Source organism: Hyla sarda, chromosome 11 (genome assembly GCF_029499605.1).
Source record: "Hyla sarda isolate aHylSar1 chromosome 11, aHylSar1.hap1, whole genome shotgun sequence".
NCBI lineage: Eukaryota > Metazoa > Chordata > Amphibia > Anura > Hylidae > Hyla > Hyla sarda.
The window spans coordinates 102,591,076-102,600,002 of record NC_079199.1 but is presented as its reverse complement, the minus strand read 5'-3'; positions in this window follow the sequence as shown (position 1 = coordinate 102,600,002).

The following is an 8,927-nucleotide window of genomic DNA, read 5'->3' as shown; positions in this document are numbered from 1 at the left end:
GGATCCAGATCTCTATGGAGAAACATGGCCTGGTCAGATGGATCCAGATCTCTATAGAGAAACATGGCCTGGTCAGATGGATCCAGATCTCTGTGAAGAAACATGGCCTGGTCAGATGGATCCAGATCTCTGTAGAGAAACATGGCCTGGTCAGATGGATACAGATCTCTGTGAAGAAACATGGTCTGGTCAGATGGATCCAGATCTTTGTGGAGAAACATGGCCTGGTCAGATTGATCCAGATCTCTATAGAGAAACATGGCCTGGTCAGATGGATCCAGATCTCTATAGAGAAACAGGACCTGGCCAAATGGATCCAGATCTCTATAGAGAAGCATGTCCTGGTCAGATGGATCCAGATCTCTATAGAGAAGCATGGCCTGGTCAGATGGAACCAGATCTCTATAGAGAAACATGACCTGGTCAGATGGATCCAGATCTCTATAGAGAAACATGGCCTGGTCAGATGGATCCAGATCTCTGTAGAGAAACATGGTCTGGTAAGATGGATCCAGGTCTCTGTGAAGAAACATGGCCTGGTCAGATGGATCCAGATCTCTGTAGAGAAACATGGCCTGTCAGATGGATCAAGATCTCTGTGAAGAAACATGGCCCGATCAGATGGATCCAGATCTCTGTGGAGAAACATGACCTGGTCAGATGGATCCAGATCTCTGTGGAGAAACATGGCCTGGTCAGATGGATCCAGATCTCTGTGGAGAAACATGGCCTGGTCAGATGGATCCAGATCTCTGTGGAGAAACATGGCCTGGTCAGATGGATCCAGATCTCTGTGGAGAAACATGGCCTGGTCAGAAGGATCCAGATCTCTGTGGAGAAACATGGCCTGGTCAGATGGATCCAGAACTCTGTGGAGAAACATTGCCTGGTCAGATGGATCCAGATCTCTGTGAAGAAACCTGGTCAGATGGATCCAGATCTCTGTGGAGACACATCACCTGGTCAGATGGATCCAGATCTCTGTGGAGAAACATGGCCTGGTCAGATGGATCCAGATCTCTAAAGAGAAACATGGCCTGGTCAGATTGATCCAGATCCCTATAGAGAAACATGGCCTGGTCAGATGGATCCAGATCTCTGTGGAGAAACATCACCTGGTCAGATGGATCCAGATCTCTGTGAAGAAACATGGCTTGGTCAGATGGATCCAGATCTCTGTGGAACCATGATGGGAGAAATTGGCACAATCAGCATGAATAGATGAGCCCTTTCTTTCAGGTGTGAACACAACAGTTCAGGCTGGTAAAGCAGGTGTAATATTGTGGAGAATGTTTCCTTGGTTGCACAGGGGCTCTATCCCTGCATGCCAGCTGCTTCCTTTAAGGGTGTGTTCACACTGCGGAATTCAGCGAGCGGAGATTAAGCCTGGCAGCCGCCGTCGGCGGTAGGACCCTGCGGCACAGCGCATTCACCATTGATGCAGTGCTATGCAGTGCTCGCAGAATTCCGCACAAAGAATGAACATGTTAATTCTCTGTGCGGAACAATTTCAGTGGCGGAATTGTCCGCCAGTGAAATTGCTCAGTGTGAACGGGTCTCGCGGAAACCAATTCACACTGATGTAAAGGTTCACTGCACGGAATTCCGCGGGCATTGCGTAGTGTGAACGCACGCTATGGCAGAAGCAGAGTGTAGGCAGGACGGTGTACCATCCATATATATCCATCATAAATCGTATCCATTGTATAATCATAGATTGGCCCCAGGAACATGACAGTGAGGTTTTCTTGCTTTCCCAACCTTCACAGACCCCCAGATCTTAATCTGAAAGACATCTCTGGGATGAGGTAGAAAGGGCTATCAGAACATGGCCTGATATTCCTTCAGAACCATTTCATCCCCTAGTGTCATCTCCTAATCTATACCGTGAAGAATTGCGGCGGTTCTAAAGGCTAAAGGAGGATAGGGAGGCTCTAAAAAGTGTCCATATCGGGGCTCCAGTTACCGATTCGGACCGGGTCCCTTCTATGTTCAGTAAATCTAATTTTATTCATTTACTTTGAATGTTTGGTAATGCGGCTTTGTTAGGTTCATGATCAATACTCTTGTAAATCTGCTCAACAAGATCTCCTCAGGCGGCTTCTATGTGACTAATAAATCTAAGCCCTCAATCGCTTCATCTCCAGCCTTGTCTTCATATACAAACTGCAGGAATAAAATATGTTAAAGGAAAACATATGATAGGAGATTGACTTCATCAGGGGTCGTTCTATAATTTATCTGCCCTGTTAAAGGAAAACGGTCGTCTGTTCTCCCACATTAAACCCAACACACTGTGTTATAGTGTGGGTAAACAGGAAACCAATGAGGGTTAATGGGTTAAATACATACCTGCACTCCGGAGATCTGCCCCTCCGGAGATCATCATCCAACTTCAGTGAATTTCACGCTGGAGACCATTTGTCTTTACTTTTCACACTATAACAAATCACATTATATAATTAAACACCAACCATTTTAGAGACTTGAAAAACAAAACACATACGTGACAAATAACTGACCTTGCACATCATTTTATAGCCATAAAAAATGTAACATTTTACTGAATGGGAATTGGTAGGCCATCATTAAAAAACGGTCATTTTTGGGTCCATTTTAAGGCTGGTTTTGGCCTGTTTTATGGCTCATAAAACAGATTAAAACTGGGTGACATATTCCAAACTTTTTTGTCCTTACAGTTTACAAAAGTAGCGTGGTGTCGGATTTTGTCTAGATTATGGAACATACCCGTGTTCACATGAAAATGGTGATGCACCTTTTGTAGATGGTACACTGATAGAAGTTGTTTAAGTATTTGTAAAATGGTACAATGGCTGTAGATTGTAAACTGGTAGAAGTTGATGCAATTCTTGTAGAGGTTACTTTGGTTGTAGATGGTACAGTGATAGAAGTTATAGATGGTAGAAGTTGATGCGGTTTTGTACATAGTACATTGGTCGTAGATGGTACACTGGTTGTAGATGGTACACTGGTTGTAGATGGTACACTGGTTGTAGATGGTACACTGGTTGTAGATGGTACTCTGGTTGTAGATGGTACACTGGTTGTAGATGGTACTCTGGTTGTAGATGATACACTGGTTGTAGATGGTACACTGGTTGTAGATGGTACACTGGTTGTAGATGGTACACTGGTTGTAGATGGTACACTGGCTGTAGATGGTACACTGGCTGTAGATGATACACTGGCTGTAGATGGTACACTGGTTGTAGATGGTACACTGGCTGTAGATGATACACTGGCTGTAGATGGTACACTGTTAGAAATTGATGCATTTTTTGTAGATGGTACACTGGTTGTAGATGATACACTGGTTGTAGATGATACACTGGTTGTAGATGGTACACTGGTTGTAGATGGTACACTGGTTGTAGATGTAACACTGGTTGTAGATGGTACACTGGTAGAAATTGATGCATTTTTTGTAGATGGTACACTGGTTGTAGATGGTACACTGGCTGTAGATGGTACACTGGCTGTAGATGGTACACTGGTTGTAGATGCTACACTGGTTGTAGATGGGACACTGGCTGTAGATGGTACACTGGTTGTAGATGGTACACTGGTTGTAGATGGTACACTGGCTGTAGATGGTATACTGGTAGAAGTTGATGCATTTTTTGTACATGGTACACTGGTTGTAGATGGTACACTGGAAAAAGTTGATGCATTTTTTGTAGATGGTACACTGGTTGTAGATGGAACACTGGAAGAAGTTTATTGCGGTTTTTGTACATGGTACGCTGGTTGTAGATGGAACACTGGAAAAAGTTGATGCATTTTTTGTAGATGGTACACTGGTTGTAGATGGAACATTGGAAGAAGTTGATGCGGTTTTTGTACATGGTATGCTGGTTGTAGTTGGGACACTGGTAGAAGTTGATGCATTTTTTGTAGATTGTACATGGGTTGTAGATGGTACACTTGTAGAAATTGATACGGAAATGTAAAATTTTGGCTCAAAATGGCATAAAAGTGGCATGACAGGGAAACCTCATATATATTTAAAGCAACACAAAGTGAGCTTTAAAAATGTGGTAATTAAATAAAAAGACATGATTAATATTACTTGAAAATAAACTACACAGGTTTCTAAAGATGAGAAGGGGAAAAAAAGGAAAAAGAAAAAAAAATAGTCTGGTCCTTGAGGGGTAAGGAAAATTGTGTTAAGTATTTACAGATTTGTTGTGGGGAATCCTTGTTTCCTATCAATTTATCATAAGTTCTAGACATTTTATGCAATGTTTTATGGTCAGGACAAAATTTACAAAGGTCTTTTTTTGGTTTGTCGAATACAAGACCCTGCTCTCCACAAACCTGGAAGACTATCTCCTATGAAATAGAAATATGTTTTATCAAAAAAAGAAAAGCCGATGCTGTAAGGAGGACATAGCGGGTGATTTATTCATAAAATGTCAGATCCCTTGTATATGTATCGGCAAATCCCCGTTGCTACCCAGATAAAAGATCCATTATTTCCTTCACCTATTTGCAGGATAAAAGGGAGATGTGACATTAGTCATCATCCGTGGAGCTCTGAACCTCAGCCGAGGGTGGAGGGCCATCCATTCTTCTAATGCTCTTTTTCTTTGTAGCGGTAAATACCTTTGTAGCAGTCAGACCAGAGCAATGAAATGTATTCCAATTCAGATTGTTTGTGTCCTGTAATGGGAATATCAAGGGCTGTACAAATGCATGAAAGGGCAATAAGAGGGCGGCGAGCGGAAGAAAGAAAACGGGGCCACTGAGGGGCTAAGACAATGGGTCTCTACAACTGCATGAAGCTCCTTGAAGAACAGTGAGGATCCTGGATGGCATAAAGATCAACTACGAACTTAAAAAGGAACGGTGCGCAATGTATTGCCATCATGCCCGAACAGTTGAATGTGTTCTCAGTCCAACGTTACTTAAACTACTGATGAGGATCTTCACAGGTTGTCCTCCTGTGGTGCAATATGTAGACTTTTATATAGAGAAACTGGAAAATATATACAGCTCACCCTCGTAGTGTTCGGTCTCTGCTGCTCATCCAGTCTGGGTGCACGGGAAACGTGGCCGCTCCACGAGGCAAACAATACAGGAAGAGATCACTTGAAAAAATCCATAGTGAAAAACTCCAGCACTTCCAGAGTGGATAAAAAAGTATAGAATTTATTCAATCTCCGTGGAGGTAAAAAACATGCATAGAAGGCAGGAAAATACGATAAAAACCGACGCGTTTCGTTAGCCTTTGTCAAGGTATGAGACTTTTATATACTCACACAACTCTGTTTCTGCAACATGGTACCCAGAAGGACTCTGGAAGGGAAACTTATCAGGACGTGACAGTCAAGCAGCACTAACTCCGACCGGAGGCCAACAAAGAGATTAGTGTGTTGCAGAAAGACCTTTGTCCAGCCTTCTTCTCTCTGGCATAGACGATAAAGCCCCCTTTTGGAGATGGAGAACTTTGAACAGGTTATCCATACAGCATTATTGTAGACAGTATTTTACCTAGGTAGGAAGATTCCTTTATGTTTTCTGGCATCCCTGCTCACTTGTATCTGAACAACTCCAAAAATTGTCATGAGACGTCTGTAGAAAAGATTGGCAGCTTGCAGTATGCCAGTACAGAGTTGTAAGTCATTACCTTTAATTTAGCTAACTTTACATTTCCAATTGTAGTGATCACCCAACTCCACCCAGTCCAGCTGACTCAATGGCTCACTTGCAGGCTTTACAGAAGTGGGTGTGGCTTTGCATAAAAGCTAGACCCCAAAAAAATATATGTATATATTATTTTTTTCATTGTTCTGCTCGTATTATTATTTATGTATTTAAGTGAGTAGTGACAGATCGGTCTGTCGTGGTACAACCGAAGAATGCCCGACACTCGCTGCTTCTTTGTAATGCAAGGCGAGAGTCACAGAGAAGTAAGAAGTAATGAGTGTCGGGTATAATATGGCACAGGATCGGTTGGCCATGCGCAGTGCGGATTGTCGATCACCGGGAAAACAGTGACAGGTGGGACCAACTTAGGTAAAATTTGCCGTAAGCAGGCATTGCGCGACACTATTTTTCCATTATATGGCGGGGTGGGTTTGATTCCAGGATAACTTTTTAGTCCTAGTCTGGCCCAAATGTAGAGTATGGAGCAGTGTTTTGCAACCAGGGTGCCTCCAGCTGTTGCAAAACTACAACTCCCAGCATGCCCGGACAGCCAACGGCTGTCCGGCCATGCTGGGGGTTGTAGTTTTGCATCAACTGGAGGCACCCTGGTTAGGAAACACTGGTATAGAGGTTCACCATGAAGTAACCCCTATAACTAAGTCACTGCGCCCTCAGGCCACTTTTACATAATAAGGCATGCATATTATTTCTCAGCGAGTAAATTATATATCATATAGTGTAAATTCCATCAATCAGTACAAGAGGCCGAAGTTCCGATCCTCCCAGGAACGGCGTTCATTTCCAAAGGGATAAACCGAGCCTTAATCCTTTAATACTACAAGCATTTTAGGCCTGAACCACTTTCTGTTTTGCAACCGCTGGAGGCACCCCTATGGGAAACACAGAGATAGATGAGGGCATAGTGTCCATTTACCTCACACTAAACCCCAAACTGCAACCCCACCCCCCCCTTTCCCTCCAAAAAGTCACCTACTCGCCTTACAGGGCGGCATCAGCGGTGGGTAGGGGGAAGTCTTTCTGTTCCCGATGTTCTTCACATCACCGGCGGTGCAGGTGTCAGGGTCTATGGTGGAGCAGGAAGCAATGCATGGGCCTGCTCCACCAATAGGGCTGCACACAGGGGAGCGTGCATCCCCACTCTCCTCCCAGAGACTCAGCACTGCCGCTACCCCAGCGCTGATTTTAAAGGGGCCATAGGATAAGGGTAATGGCACCAGTGGGCCCCTTCTCAGGTCCTGTCAGTGCACTCCTGGACATAACTTGATTGGCTTTACCCCACTTGCAGTAGCAAAAAGAAAAAGTCCAGCAACTCACCGCAACCGACACTGAGTGTTGAACAGCCGCCATGGATCACCGGGATCTTACGGGAAGCTCAGAGGCTACAAACCGGTGAGTTTCGTGCAATCAGCACTTCTTCCGGCCCCATGACGGCTGTTCAACACTGAGTGTCGGTTGCGGTGAGTTGCTGGACTTTTTCTTTTTGCTACTGTATTATTTGCCTCTTGGATTCCTTTGCACCACCGTTTTGCTCAGTTAAATATAATTTTTTGAACCACTGTGACTCCACATATTCCATTGTGGTAGCTTGGGGGGTGTAGGGTATATGGGGGTGTGGCTGTGCGGTTACTAAAGGGTGCTTGCTTAACCCTTTCTATTCGTGACGCCAGGGTGTGGGCTTTTCTCTGTATGCTTGTCCCACCACCGCCCATCCCAAGAGCGATAGGGAGATAGGAAATAATTGATTGGCCACAACCGGAGATTTGTAGAAGCTTGTCGGAACTTTTACTGAAGATTTTATGCAATAATGAACAGGAACAGTCCATATAACAAAGTCTATTAGAGCTTGACAAGTGGTTGGGACCTCGTGAGTCTATTGAGCTTAAGAAGGTAATTGTTGCACTGATCCACTGGCTTTAGGGGTTTAGATTCGGTCCAGTAATCACGCTAGCTTTAGCGGGGATTGTGATTTTAACTCACGGTTTAGTTTCAGGCTGAGGCCGGCAGGCTTCTGGCCTAGCTTGTCTTTGAAAGTTGCGCTGGTCCGTCCTAAGAGTCCGGCATCCACAAGAGCAGCAACCCAAGAGAGCGATCATTGGCTACAGCTCCCTTATATAGGCAGGGGCTGGACTAAAGCTCACTTGTCCATAACAACTGTCAATCTTCTGTACATAGAGCTATGGGTAATCATGTGACCCAAAGGTCCTCCAACATACCATAGAGGAATTAACATAGTCACATAACCGAAGGTCCTGCAACGCTACCAAGGTAAGCATACTAATATACATTATGTTAAATATATACATTTAAACATTACAAAAGAGGTCGACTAGGGGCTGTCCCACCTGGGGGACCCTACCTGAACGTAGTAACTCTGACTTTGGGGACCACTATACAAGGTACGGTCTGCAATACGGTACCGAGACACCACACCATCGATTGCTTTAGGGTTTTTTTTTGGGTCAGGTGCCTCCAGATGTTTTTTCTTTATTAGTTTTACACCACTTGCACCAATGTTCTAATTGTCCCTGCATTTTTTGTGCAATTGCATTATATGCACAATTTTTTTGCTCAGTTTTTGGTAGAACATCTTTCAAAGTTGTCTACTGTTTGGTGCACCGTACACCACTTTTTGCAGACACAGAGGGAGCTGTGAGTCGCACGCAATGTGCAGCTCCCCAGGCATCACAGCTGCTCGCTTTGCTCCCGAAGCTAGGCCGAGAGCTGCCGCGATGTCTGGAATACAATGTGCATACGCACGTGCGACTCGCAGCTCCCTCTGTGTCTGCTTGTAGTGGCGGATTGCTGCTGGGAACAGGACCTAGGGGGACAACAGCTGGAGGCACACTCTAGGAAAGGGCAGTAGTGCATCCGCAGCAGATGCGCTACGTGTGACCCTACCCTAAGGGAGATTAATCAAAACCTGTGCAGAGAAAAAGTTGACCAGTCACCCATAGCAACCAATCAGATCACTTCTTTTATTTTTTAAAAGACATTTGAAAAATAAAGGAAGGAATCTGATTGGTTGCTGTGGGTGACTGGTCAACTTTTTTGATGAATCTCCCCCCCAATACATGGAGCACTGGATTCCCGCTCTACGGGTGCATTCACACCACGTTTTTGCAATACAGTTCCAGTATACGTTTTCAATGTGATAACCGTACGGAACCGTATTGAAAACCGTATGCAGTGACTCTCCATTGAAAACCGTATGCCGAACAATGCATCCGGTTGCATCC